At 38.7% G+C, this 13475-nt stretch overlaps 1 pseudogene; it reads right to left on the reverse strand.

Moving 5' to 3' along the window:
• Positions 1 to 6318: 6318 nt before the first annotated feature.
• Positions 6319 to 7040, reverse strand: LOC105467103 (ankyrin repeat domain-containing protein 49 pseudogene; annotated as a pseudogene).
• Between the last annotated feature and the right edge of the window lie 6435 nt (positions 7041 to 13475).

Raw genomic sequence — 13475 nt, forward strand, 5'->3', positions numbered from 1 at the left:
AAGCACAATTTACATACATTACCCAAATTCCCCCAACAAACCTCATTTTTATTTATTCTGTTTAACAAACAGCTATAAAGTACTCACTACAACACTCAGTATGTGCCAGACACTGTTGTGTTTTATGTACATTCACAACTTAATCCTTATAACAATCTCAACAAAGCAGATATAGTTATTATTTCCATTTTACAGATGAGTGAACTCGGATGCAGATGGATTAAGTAACTAGAGATTTAGTAAGCAAAGTAACACGACCAATAAGTATAACAATGAAACAATGCCAGGGTTCAAAACCATGGACTCAGACTCCAGAATCCATATCCTTACTGTACATCACCAGTCTTCCAAATTGAGCATGCTTTGGAATCACCTAGAAGGCTCATGGAAACATAAATGACTGGGTCCTAACCACCCCCTCCTCCACCATGCCCAGTTTTGATTCTGTAGTTGGGCCTGAGAATATGCATTTCTAAAAAGTTGCTAGGTGATGTTGATGCTACTGTTTGAGACTGCTCTAGACTGTATTCTAATATTCCAATTATCTCCCTTATTACAACTGAGGAGACTGAGTCTCAGGCTAACTAAATTACCCAAAACTACATAGCGCAGAAGTAGCTGAACTGCACTTTGGTTGTTCTAAAATACATGAAACACCCTGAATCTCAGTTTCCCCATCTTGATAATGGGGATATGAATATCACCTAACTTACAAACTTGTTAATACTAGCCAAAGAAATTAACATTATAGACTATGGCATGTAGCAAGTACTGAGTGCTTGCTTGTATCCTGAAAAACCCTGTATACTGTATCGCCAAATAAAAGTTAAATTGTGTTGAATCCATCCAATTGCTCAGAAACAAACTTTTGCTGTTGTTGTTGTCCAGATGCTCCTGACATCTCTAGGTTCGCCTTCCCTTTAGTGCCCAAATATCAAATGTCTGAACAGGCCTTTCCCTTCTAGAGTCCAAGTTCCCAGAGCTGTCATGTTCTCTAACTGCTGGGAGACACTATTACAATTTTATAACGTATGAATAGCACCTTATGGAGTTGGCAGTGTGGCAGCCGGGCTGGTATTTATATCTTCGTTTTTGTTTGTCTTTTTTCTTAGATCCAGAATAAGAATAAATCAAATTTCCTCTTACTTCCAGTCTGGGGCCTGCCTCCTGATGCTGTTATATACAGAGATAAGTTAATACACTTAAAAGTTTAGTTCTCCATTGCCTCAGCCTTGAAAATTTTGCATAAACAAAATATTCTTGTATTCTCCCCCACCCCTCTATAATACAAAGGCAAAGCAAAACAAACAAACAAAAAACTCTGCTTTCAAAATTGGGTCTAAGCATTCATGTCAAGGGAGGAAAAAGGCTGAGAAACACTTTGATTTAACAATCTCACTTCTAAGGATTTACCCTGAAGATTGATTCTCAATAATATTAAAACCACTCATATGAGCAATATTATTCATTGAAGAGTTATTTGTTATAGCAAAATATTAGAATGAATGAAATGTCTAGTCATAAAATACTGTTGATGTTTTCATACGGTGAAATGATATGCATCTGTAGAAATAAATAAGGATGATATTTGCAAAATGATCTGGCATAATTTCCAGAATATGTATCTTTAAGTGAAAAGAAGCACAATGCAAAAAATTATATATAGTATTTTACTGTTTATGTTAAAATAAATTTCCTTGGTGTTTGCCCAAAGGAGCTGAAAACTTATGTCCACACAAGAACTTGCAAATGGATGTTTAAAGCAGGTTTATTTATAACTGCCAAAATTTAGAAAGAACCTAGATGTCCTTCAGTAGGCGAATGGGTAAGTCAACTGTGGTACATCCAGACAATGGAGTATTATTAAGTGTTTTTAAAAAAAAAAAGAAAACGAAAAAAAAACAAGCATCAAGGCATGAAAAGATACAGAGGAACTTTAAATGCATAATATTCACTAAAGAAACCAATCTGAAAAGGTTACATATTTTATGATTCCAACTACATGGCATTCTGGAAAAGATAAAACTATGAAGACAGTAGAAAGATTAGTGGTTTCCAGGAGTTGGAGGTGGAGGGGATGAATAGGCAGAGCATGTAAAAGTGTTAGAGCAGTGAAAACACTCCATAAGATACTATAATGGTGGACACATATCATTATACACTTGTCCAAAACCATAGAAAGTAAAACACCAAGAGTGGACCCTAATGCAAACTATAGACTTTGAGTGATTATAATGTGTTCACCAATTTTAACAAATAAACCATTCTGATGAGGATGTTGATACTGAGGGATGTTGCATGTGTAGGGGCAGTGGATATATGGGAAATCTCTCTATCATTGTATCATTCTCTCAATTTTGCTGTGAGCCCAAAACTGCTCTAAACAATTAAATACTTTTAAAGAATCCAGAGAATTTAAAAAATAATGAGTGTGTGTGTGTGTGTGTGTGTGTGTGTGTGTGTGTGTGCTATTTTGCAAAAAGAAACACAGGAAGAATAAACCAGAAACCAATAAAATTAGTTACCTAATGTCTTAGTCCATTTGTGCTGCTATAAAGGAATACCTAGGCTGGAAAATTTATAAAGAAAATACATTTGTTTGGCTAATGGTTCTCCAGGCTGCATAAAAAGCATGGCGCCAGCATCTGCTTCTGTTGAGGTCCTCAGACTCTTTCTACTCATGGTGGAAGGTGAATGGGAGCCAGAATGTGCAGGGATCATATGGTGAAAGAGGAAGCAAGAAAGAGCAGGGAGAGACACCAGTCTCTTTTTGACAATCAGCTCTTGAGGAAACTAATAGCATGAGAACTCCCTCACCCCCACCACCCAGGGAGGGCATTAATCTATTCATGAGGGATCTATTCCCATGACCCAAACACTTCCCATTAAGCCCACCACCAACATTGAGAATCAAATTTCAACATGAAATGTGGAGGGGTCAAATAAACCTTACTGTAACAAGTAACTAGTAATGTACGAGAATGGGTAGGAATACAGTATAGGAGTGACGGAAGAAATTGGAGTCTTTCCAAGTATATCCTTTTTATAGTTTTCTTTTGATTCCATGTTAATGTTTCACATATGCTAAATAATAAAAATAAATTAATAAAGATGGAGGAAAGCTAAAATGAAATTTAAACACAGACTATTGATCCTATGTTAATATCAAATAGCTATCAAAAGCATAGAAAAGAAAACCAGGATTTGTCCAAGTAACTCTTGAATATATCACTAGATACAATTGCTGAGATTTATTTTAAGGACAAAAAGAACAACAAAGAAACCTTGAACTCTATTTAGAAGATTTGTTTTGATAGTAGTATTGGAGTAGTAACTTTGAAAGCACTAATCATTGTATTGTGAACTTGAGCAATGAGTAACTATATTGATACTGAGAACCTGAGTTCTCATTATGCCTATTTACAGACTATTCATTCTCATTGTACAAGAAGGAATATACAAATACAAAATGCAGAAATTCAATGGAGAAAAAATAGCCATTTCAACAAATGGTACTGGAACAATTGAATATCAAAATTCAAAAAACATCTAGAAATGACCACTTAAATAAATGAACTGTAGACCTAAATATAAATTGCAAAATTATACAGCTTCTAGAGGAAAATACAGAAGAAAATCTAGGTGACCTTGGGTTTGGTGATTAGAGGTAATAAAAAAGCATGATCCATGAAGGAAAAAATTTGATAAGTTGTAAAAAAGTTAAAATCTTTTACTCTGTGAAAGACACTATTAAAAGAATGAAGGCCAGGCATGGTGGCTCACGCCTGTAATCCCAGCAGTTTGGGAGGCCAAGGTGGGCAGATCACGAGGTCAGGAGATCGAGACCATCCTGGCCAACATGGTAAAACCCTGTCTCTTCCGGAAAAAAAAAAAAAATTAACTGGGCCTGGTGGTGCGCCTGTAGTCCCAGCTACTCTGGAGGCTGAGGCAGGAGACTTGCTTGAACCCGGGAGGCAGAGGTTGCAGTGAGCTGAGATCGCGCAACTGCACTCCAGCCTGGGCGACAGAGTGAGACTCCATCTCAAAAAAAAAAAAAAAGTAAAGATAGCAACAGGACTGGGAGAAAACATTTACAAAACACGTGTGTGATAAAGGACTTACATCCAAAATGCAAATATACTTGAAGCTCAACAATAGGAAAACAAACAACACAATTTAAAAATGGGCAAAAGATCTGGGGCTGGGCATAGTGGCTCATGCCTGTAATCCCAGCACTTTGGGAGGCCGAGGTGGGTGGATCACCTGAGGTCAGGAGTTTGAGACCAGCCTGGCCAACATGATGAAACCCAATCTCTACTAAAAATACAAAAATTAGCCAGGCTTGTTGGTGGGCAACAAGAGTGAAGCTGTCTCAAAAAAAAAAAAAAAAAAAAAAAAAAAAAAAAAAAAAAAAGATCTGAATAGACACATCATCAAAGAAGATATTCAGATAAAAAAAAACCATGTGAAAAAAATTCAAAATTATTTGTCATCAAGGAACTTTACATTAAACCAATGAGATACTCCAACACACCTACTTAAATGGCAAACAAACAACCCCAAAAAGAAAACCTGGCAAAGCAGCAAGAGTTCTCATTCATTACTGATGGGAACGAAAAATGTCATGTTGGAAAACAATTTGTCAATGTTTTACAAAGCTAAACATAGTCTTACCATATAATTCAGCCATCATCTTCCTATTTAAAGACTTATTGCCACAGAAAATCTTGCAAGCAAGTGTTTACTGCAGCTTTACTCATAATCGACAAAGACTGGAAGCCACAAAGAGGTCATTCAATAGGTGAATAGATATTTATTCACTGATTAAAAAGAGATGAGCTATCAAGCCACAAAATGCTACGGATAGACTTTAAATGCATATTGCTAAGTGAAAGAAGTCAGTCTGAAAAGACCACACACTGTATGATTCCAATTACATGATATTCTGAAAAAGACAAACTATATAGAGGTAGTAACAGATTCACGGTTCGGGGGAGGGGTAGAGGGTTAAACAGGTGAAACACAACAGATCTTTAGGATAATACAACTATTCTGCATGATACTATAATGTTAGATACATGACATTATTTTCAAAGTTTATAGAATTTTATATCACAAAGAGAGAACTTTAATGTAGACAAACAAACAAACAAACAAACAAACAAAAAACATTAGGAGCTCCAGGAATCCCAGGAAGGAATTCAGACTGTGATAAGAGACTGATTGTTATCGCAAATATAAAAAACTACAGCACTGAAGGGGGTAGAATAGGTAATGACCCATGTAACTTTAGTCTAGAAGTAAAGTCTGTAAGACTAAAGTCAAAAGGGACTCAAATAAGCATTGTATGCTATTTGATAAAATTGTTTCTTATGGGGAACAGATTAATAATCCAGATACTGCTACACACGTATACTGCAACTGAGCAATTAAGTAAATGTACAGTAGAAGCGTGGGAGCCAGGTTCCTCACTGTTAAAGAAGGGGGCTACAGATAAGCAAGGGGTTATAGATAAGCATGGAATGGTCCCTGTGGTAACTCATTACAGTTGGAGACATCAGTATGAATTTATATTTAGCTTAATACAGATACAGAAATATTTATGGATAAATGTATATTCATAATTTAGTACATACGTATATATTTCCTTGTTCTGGTAGCAGAGAGGGGCTGGAAAAAACAGCATCCCAGCAGCAATGAACACACCTAGAATCCAGATCTTGGTCTATAATACAATTACAGGAACCTTTAAAAAGAACCAGGATTCCTTGGAAAAATGGCTGATTACAGTATTGGGGTAGGAAACAAACAAGATGAGCCTCGAGCATCTTGTAATATCATAAAGTAAGGAAGTGCTTAAAAATTAAAAGAAACTTACAATGATGGGTTTATGTCAGAGGAACAGAGGGACACAGAACCCAACTGCAAGAACTTCCAATGGTCAAAGCCGGAACAATTTGAACAACAAAATACAGTAGTATTGGGTTATAACCCAAAGTGTAACATAAATATCCATAAGTCCACACTGAAAATGACTAAATAAATAATTGATGGAGAAGAAACAAATGTCCCTTTCAAAAGAATTTCAAGTGAATCATGTAGATACTCCATTCTTTTTAATCATTAGTGATGTATGCAAACAACTTTCAAATACATTTTGACATCAAAGTCAGGCAATTCACTTGGAAGAACATTATAACGAAAACCACTGAATTTTTGTAGTAAGATGTTTAATGTCAACTTTGATTATGGGAATACTTTACATCTCACACAAAGAAAGCACTGGTACTTAGAAACTTAAGAAAATTACTAGAACTGTTAAGACTGAGGTGAAGAATTTGTACAGCCTTCCACAGTTTCAAAGAGGTAGTGATAGATACTTGTCCTCCTGGCAATATCAAATGCAGTTTCTTCCAAGTTGTTTTTCAGCCCTGGCTTGATGTAACAACTCACCAGGAGGAGTTCTAGGATATCCTTGCTGTCTCTGTTCCCAGCAGCAAGATGCAAGGGGGCCAAGAGGCCTTTTGTTTGGGCATTGATATCTGCATCATGCTGCAGTAAGAAAGAAGCCACTTGCATTATTCTACTTACAAGCACTGTGCAGGGGCGTCCAGCCATCCACAGTCACTGCATGAGCATCTGCTCCCTGCGCAGTGAGCTCCTGGACAATATCTAAGTGTCCACTGTAGGCTGCACGATGAAGAGGGGTATACTCATCTTCATCTCTAGTGTTCACATGAGCGACCTTTTCAGAAAGTAATCTCTGCACTGTAGTAAGCCGATTTTTTTCAGCAGCCCAAAGAAACAATTTGCTTGGGTCTTTTTCCCTTTTTTTTTTTTTCTTGCAACTGATACCACTCTTCATTTTTTTCATCTTGCTCCTCGTCTTCATCAGAACTGCCTACCCAAAGACTTTGAGTACCAGTAGGAATAAGGTGTCCATATGTTTCCAAAAATTCAAGTTGGTTACAGTGTTCAGAAAAATCCAAGGAATTCCCTTGGTCTGGTATTCCATCATTATTTCCTTTTTCTTTTTCCATTTTTACTACTATTCTAAATTAAAAGCATTTCAAATGCCAGGGTATAAATAACCTTTCTAGAGATGAATTATGACTGCTTTATTCAAGATCTGACAGAAGGGAAAATAGCCGCCGTGCATCTGACTTCCGGGAGCTTTTTTTTAAACAAATTTTTATTATTATACTTTAAGTTCTGGGGTACATGTGCAGAATGTGCAGGTTTGTTACATAGGTATACATGTGCCATGGTGGTTTGCTGCACCCATCAACCCCTGACCCACACTAGGTATTTCTCCAAATGCTCTCCCTCCCCTTGCCCCCCACCCCCCAACAGGCCCCAGTGTGTGATGTTCCCCTCCTTGTGTCCATGTGTTCTCATTGTTCAACTTCCACTTATGAAGGAGAACACGTGGTGTTTGGTTTTCTGTTTTTGTGTTAGTTTGCTGAGAATGATGGTTTCCATACTCTATTCTTAAGAAGGGGAGCATAAATCTGTACTCTTTAATTGTAGGCTTCTCATAGTGACTTCCTTTCAAAGAGTACAGCATGGAAATGAAGGAGGGAGGGAAAGAGTAACTTTACAGTGAAGAAACCTAACAAAACACCCATGGCCAGGTGATCAGGGCCAACATCAGCAGTGAGAAACCATGTTGATAAAATGTGATGAAAATGGCACTTTACCTTGTGGTTTTCCCCCCAAGGCCCACAATCTCAGTCTAATTGTGAGGAAAGATAACAGACAGATCCAATTTGAGAGGCATCCTACAAAATATCTGACCAGTATTCAAAACTGTCAAGGTCATCAAAAACGAGAAAAGCAAGAGAAGTTTTCATAGCTAAGAGGATCCTAAAGGGACATGATGTGAGTGTAAGGTAGTATCTTGGATAGGATCCTGGGACAGCAAAAGGACATAAGGAAAAACTAAGCAAATCTGAGTAACTATAAACTTTCAGTTATTAAAAATATGGTCTCAATGTTGGTTCATTAATTGTAACAAAAGTTAAGTGGCTAATAAGGGAAACTGGGTGTGGGGTACACCAGAACTCTGTATACGGTCTTAATTTTTTTGTACACCTGTAACTGTTCTGAAAAAATAAACTCTATTGGGAAAAAAAGTTCCCCTGGTTTTGATTCCATTTATGTAGAGATTTGGGTCTTGTCTGCAATATGATTCTTCATTCAGCTCCTTACTCTTTGAACTATTTCCCTTTCTTGTCCCACATTGTTCTGCTTCTGCCACACTGATTCCATCACTGGGCAGTTCTAGCAGCTTAGAAACCCTATTATTGTGCTCATTTATTCATGGTTTCTGCCCTCGTAGAACAACATAGAATGAGTTTGCAGCCACAAAGCTGTTCTTCAGTCATTCAAGGATACTACTTTCATGAAGCCGTCCTCCCAGGATTAAAATTAGGTAAATGCCCTCCCCATTCCTCATGTGGTGCCATTTCTGAATACTTCACTACCCTGGACACTTTCCTATGAATATTTATGTTTGCTAAAATGAGGAACCTAGATCTAAATATGTTTTCCCTGTTGTATTCCAATCAGAATTAAGCATAATAGCATAATATCATTTTTAAAATTATATTTCCTTTTACCGACTGCTTAAAATACATATTATATCATTCTGGTTTTAGACCTCCATTTCAAGAAGGTGAGCTAAATATAATTAAGTTTCCTTTACGCATGCTCCCACTGTCATTAAATGCACCCCATTGATGAAATTTCAAACAATTCATTTAAATTCCCTACCTCATTCAGTTGTTCTCACTGTTTGAAATCAGCAACTGTTTTTGACTGACTTTCTGAATGAACTAACACTTTCCTTAGTCCTTATTGTATACAAAATTTTACACTTATGCCAAGGATGCATAATAAACACACTCAAATATATGTCTTCTGTTCAGCAATGGGCTTTGTGTTGATTAGTAAAATCATAGCTCTCTCAAACAGGATATATCTCAATAGTACTTTTCCCAGAGGGGTTAGCTGAGGTATAAAATAGTGAATCAGTACCAAGGAATTTGGTGGCATGAAGTCTTAGGTTTTCATGCTGAGCGTAAAACCAAACATAGCAATAAAATAAAATGGTGATAGCATAACTCCCAGGGGAATATAGAAATTATAGTGCTCAGATATGAAAGCTGGAATTAGTTGCTACCTTTTTGTGTTCCAGAGTAAATCTTTCTGAACATTGCAGAGAAGTGATTTGGGACTTCCGATGTTTGGAAAGATGTCTTTACCCACTTGGATGATGTTTCTTTCAGGATTTGGCAATCTGTCCTATCCTTGACTCTCTCCTTGGGAAGAGTGTGGTGAGTATAAGTGTAAGGGTACAGCATCAGCTAAGAATTTCTGAACGTACTCAGTGAAGGCGCATATATATCTGTTGGGTGACTTGTTCGACAGCCCAACTTCCTGTTTTTTCCCCGCTTCAACTCCACATGGATCCCAGGTTTCCCCTTTCCTCTGAGCCTGTTGCCCTCATTGATATTTTTGGCTTTTCCTCATGACCCAAACCTTCTGTTTGGTTGTTTGATGTTATTCACTAGGTCTGTTTATTAGAGTCTGCCATATATTTGCCTCTCCTGATAGCATATGGATAAATAAAATGTTAAAAAATCACTTGTGTGGCAATGGTTTTGAGGATGGAGCCATGTCCTGCATTTCTTGCTTTTTCCTCTTACATCAGCACTCCAAGACACTGAAATATGGATGTACTCAATGGTCCTTTTAAATCTACCAATGGATACAGCGTAAAAGCTGACCTAGGCCAAGTCCACTTAAGCCCCCCAAAATAAAGTTGATTCATTCAGAAGCAAAATCAATTTCATTTGATTACACTCTCAGAGCTGAGTGTCCAGAAAAATGCTTGTGCTTGAAAGAACTGACCAAATGTTGGATTTGGCACAGTTGGTGGCAAATCCAGTTTTATCTTTCTCCTCTATGCATGAGTAGGGGGAGAGAAAGATTTGTCTGTCCTTTTATAAACAGTTTGAAAGCAAAATGAGGCTGGCTATTTATGCTGCTGGGAATCTTGCTTGGTTCAGAGATTTAGAATTAGTTTTGTGGTGTTTGACAGCTTATACATCTCTGTCTAAGCTTGTGGTAACTGAAGTTGCCCAGTGGGAAGAAGGTTAAGTTGTCTTTCTGAACAGCTTCCAGTCATCCTTCTTTGCAGACCCAGAGGCAGCTCTGGTGGTTCAAAAAGAACAAATAATTTCATCCCCCAGGAGGAAGCACTGCTTGAGAGCAATAACTGCATTTTCTACCCCATCAGAGCTTGTCTGTATACTTGGGATAGCGCTGACTGTATTTAGCATGCACCATAATCGTGGTGTGGTCCAGTGATGTCTCTGCTAGTCCTTCCTCAAACGTTGGTGTTTCCAAGAAGCAAGCTCTCAGAGTTAGTATCCATTCCTCCCCTTTTGGGTGGGGAGCCTGCTGTGTAACCATCACTGTCTCCCCTGGCCAACCTCCAACAGGGTATGATTTTGATTCCCTTTTGGAAAGGTATTCCTAGAAATTAGGATTGCAAGCCAGAAGGCCCCTGAGCAAATGGATTGGAAGTTTCAGAAGTTTTGATTGTTGCTGAGATTTGTTTCCATGTCTTAGTCAAAGAAATTTGGGGTGGCAAATTGATTTCATTTGTGTGTCAATTCAGATCAATTGGTATGCACAGAAGAACTGTGTGGAGAGACTCTCAGGACATGTCTTATCTCTGGTGTTGAGAAAAAGTAGAGCCTGACTGTTTAGAGATAGCTGTCTGGAGTGGGAGGCAGCCCCACTGAGGCACTGGGTTTGAGTGCCTCAGAGTTGTCAACAAAGGGATGCAACAATTGTGGAGCATTCTGTACATACCTAGTACTGTTCCAAGTGCACGGCGGAGCTCTGACATAGAAGAAAATACAGTTATTGCTCTCAAAAAGAGTATACATGGAACAGGGTGATAGTGGTATTATTGGGCTCTGTGATGAGATTTATCACTGTCCCTTCTTAATACAAGAACGCATACACACATACTTAAAAACATAAGTGGAGGGGCATCTGCCATTACTGAGGCTTCAGTAGGCAGTTTTCTGGTCACAGTGTAAACAAAGCCGCCGGGAAGTTCAGACTGGGTGGAGCCCATCCGCAGTGACACAAAGCTGCTGCAGCCAGACTGCCACTCTAGATTCCTCCTCTCTGGGCAGGACATCTCTGAAAGAAATGCAGCAGCCCCAGTTGGGGGCTTGTAGAAAAAATCCCATCTCCCTGGGACAGAGCATCTGGGGGAAGGGGTAGCTGTGGGTACAGTTTCAGCAGACTTAAACGTTCCTGCCTGCTGGCTCTGAAGAGAGCAGTGGATCTCCCATCACAGTGCTGGAGCTCTGCTAAGCGACAGACTGCCTCCTCAAGTGGGTGCCTGACCCACATGCCTCCTGATGGGAGACACCTCCCAGCAGGGGTTGACAGACACCTCATACAGGAAAGCTCCTGCAGGCATCTGGCAGGTGCCCCTCTGGGATGGAGCTTCCAGAGGAAGGAGTGGGCAGCAATCTTTGCTGTTCTGCAGCCTCCGCTGGTGATACCCAAGCATACAGGGTCTGGAGCGGACCCCCAGCAAATCCAGCAGACCTGCAGAAGAGGGGCCTGACTGTTAGAAGGAAAACTAACAAACAAAAAGCAGTAGCATCAACATCAACAAAAAGGACGACCACGCAAAAATCCTATCTGAAGGTCACCAACATTAAAGACCAAAGACAGACAAATCCACAAAGATGAGGAAAAACCAGCACAAGAAGGCTGAAAATTCCCCAAACCAGAACGCCTCTTCCCCTCCAAAGGATCACAACCCCTCACCAGCAAGGGAACAAAACTAGATGGAGAATGAGTTTGACAAATTGACAGAAGCAGGCTTCAGAAGGTAGGTAATAACAAACTCCTCTGAGCTAACAGAGCATGTTGTTACAAGGCAGCTAAGAAGAGCTGCTTTGCAGCTAAGAACCTTGATAAAAGGTTACAGGAACTGCTAACTAGAATAACCAGGGTACATAAATGACCTGATGGAGCTGAAAAACACACCACGAGAGCTTCGTGAAGCATACACAAGTATCAATAGCCAAACTGATCAAGTGGAAGAAAGGATATCAGATTGAAGATCAACTTAATGAAATAAAGCGTGACGACAAGACTAGAGAAAAAGTAACAAAAATGAACGAAGAAAAGCCTCCAAGAAATATGGGACTATGTGAAAAGACCAAACCTATGTTTGATTGGTGTACCTGAAAGTGATGGGGAGATTGGAACTAAGTTGAAAAACACACTTCAGGATATTATCCAGGAGAACTTCCCAACCTAGCAAGACAGGCCAACATTCAAATTCAGGAAATACAGAGAAAACCACAAAGATACCCCTTGAGAAGCGCAACCCCAAGGCACATAATTCTCAGCTTCACCAAGGTTCAAATGAAGGAAAAATGTTAAGGGCAGCCAGAGAGAAAGGCCGGGTTACCCCAAGGGAAGCCCACTAGACTAATAGCAGCTCTCTCTGCAGAAACCCTATAAGCCAGAAGAGATGATTCTTAAAGAAATGAATTAAACATTCTTAAAGAAATGAATTTTCAACCCAGAATATCATATCCTGCCAAACTAAGCTTCATAAGTGAAGGAGAAATAAAATCTTTTACAGACAAGCAAATGCTGAGTGATTTTGTTACCATGAGGCCTGCCTTACAAGAACTGAAGGAAGCACTAAATATGGAAAGGAAAAACTGGTACCAGTCTCTGCAAAAACATACCAAAATGTAAAGATCATTGACACTATGAAGAAATGGTATCAACTAATGGGCAAAATAACCACCTAACATCATAATGACAGGATCAAATTCACACATAACAATATTTAACATTAAATGTAAATAGGCTAAATGTCCTAATATAAAGACACAGCCTGGCAAATTGGATAAAGAGTCAAGACTCATCAGTGTGCTGTATTCAGGAGACCCATCTCATGTACAAAGACACATATAGGCTCAAAATAAAGGGATGGAGGAAGATTTGCCAAGCAAATGGAAAGCAAAACAAAACAAAACAAAAAAGTAAGGGTTGCAATCCTAGTCTATGATAAAACAGATTTTAAATGAACAAAGATCAAAAAAGACAAAGAAGGGCATTACATAATGATAAAGGAATTAATGCAACAAGAAGAGCTAACTATCCTAAATATATATGCACCCAATATAGGAGCACCCAGTTTCACAAAGCAAGTTCTTAGAGACCTACAAACAGACTTAGACTCCCACACAACAATAGTGGGAGATTTAATACTCCACTGTCAATATTAGACAGATGAATGAGACAGAAAATTTAAAAAATGATATTCAGGACTTGAACTCAGCTCTGGACCAAGCGGAACTAATAGACATCAACAGAACTCTCCACCCCAAATCAACAGAATATACATTCTTCTC

This window comes from Macaca nemestrina, chromosome 6 (genome assembly GCF_043159975.1).
Source record: "Macaca nemestrina isolate mMacNem1 chromosome 6, mMacNem.hap1, whole genome shotgun sequence".
NCBI lineage: Eukaryota > Metazoa > Chordata > Mammalia > Primates > Cercopithecidae > Macaca > Macaca nemestrina.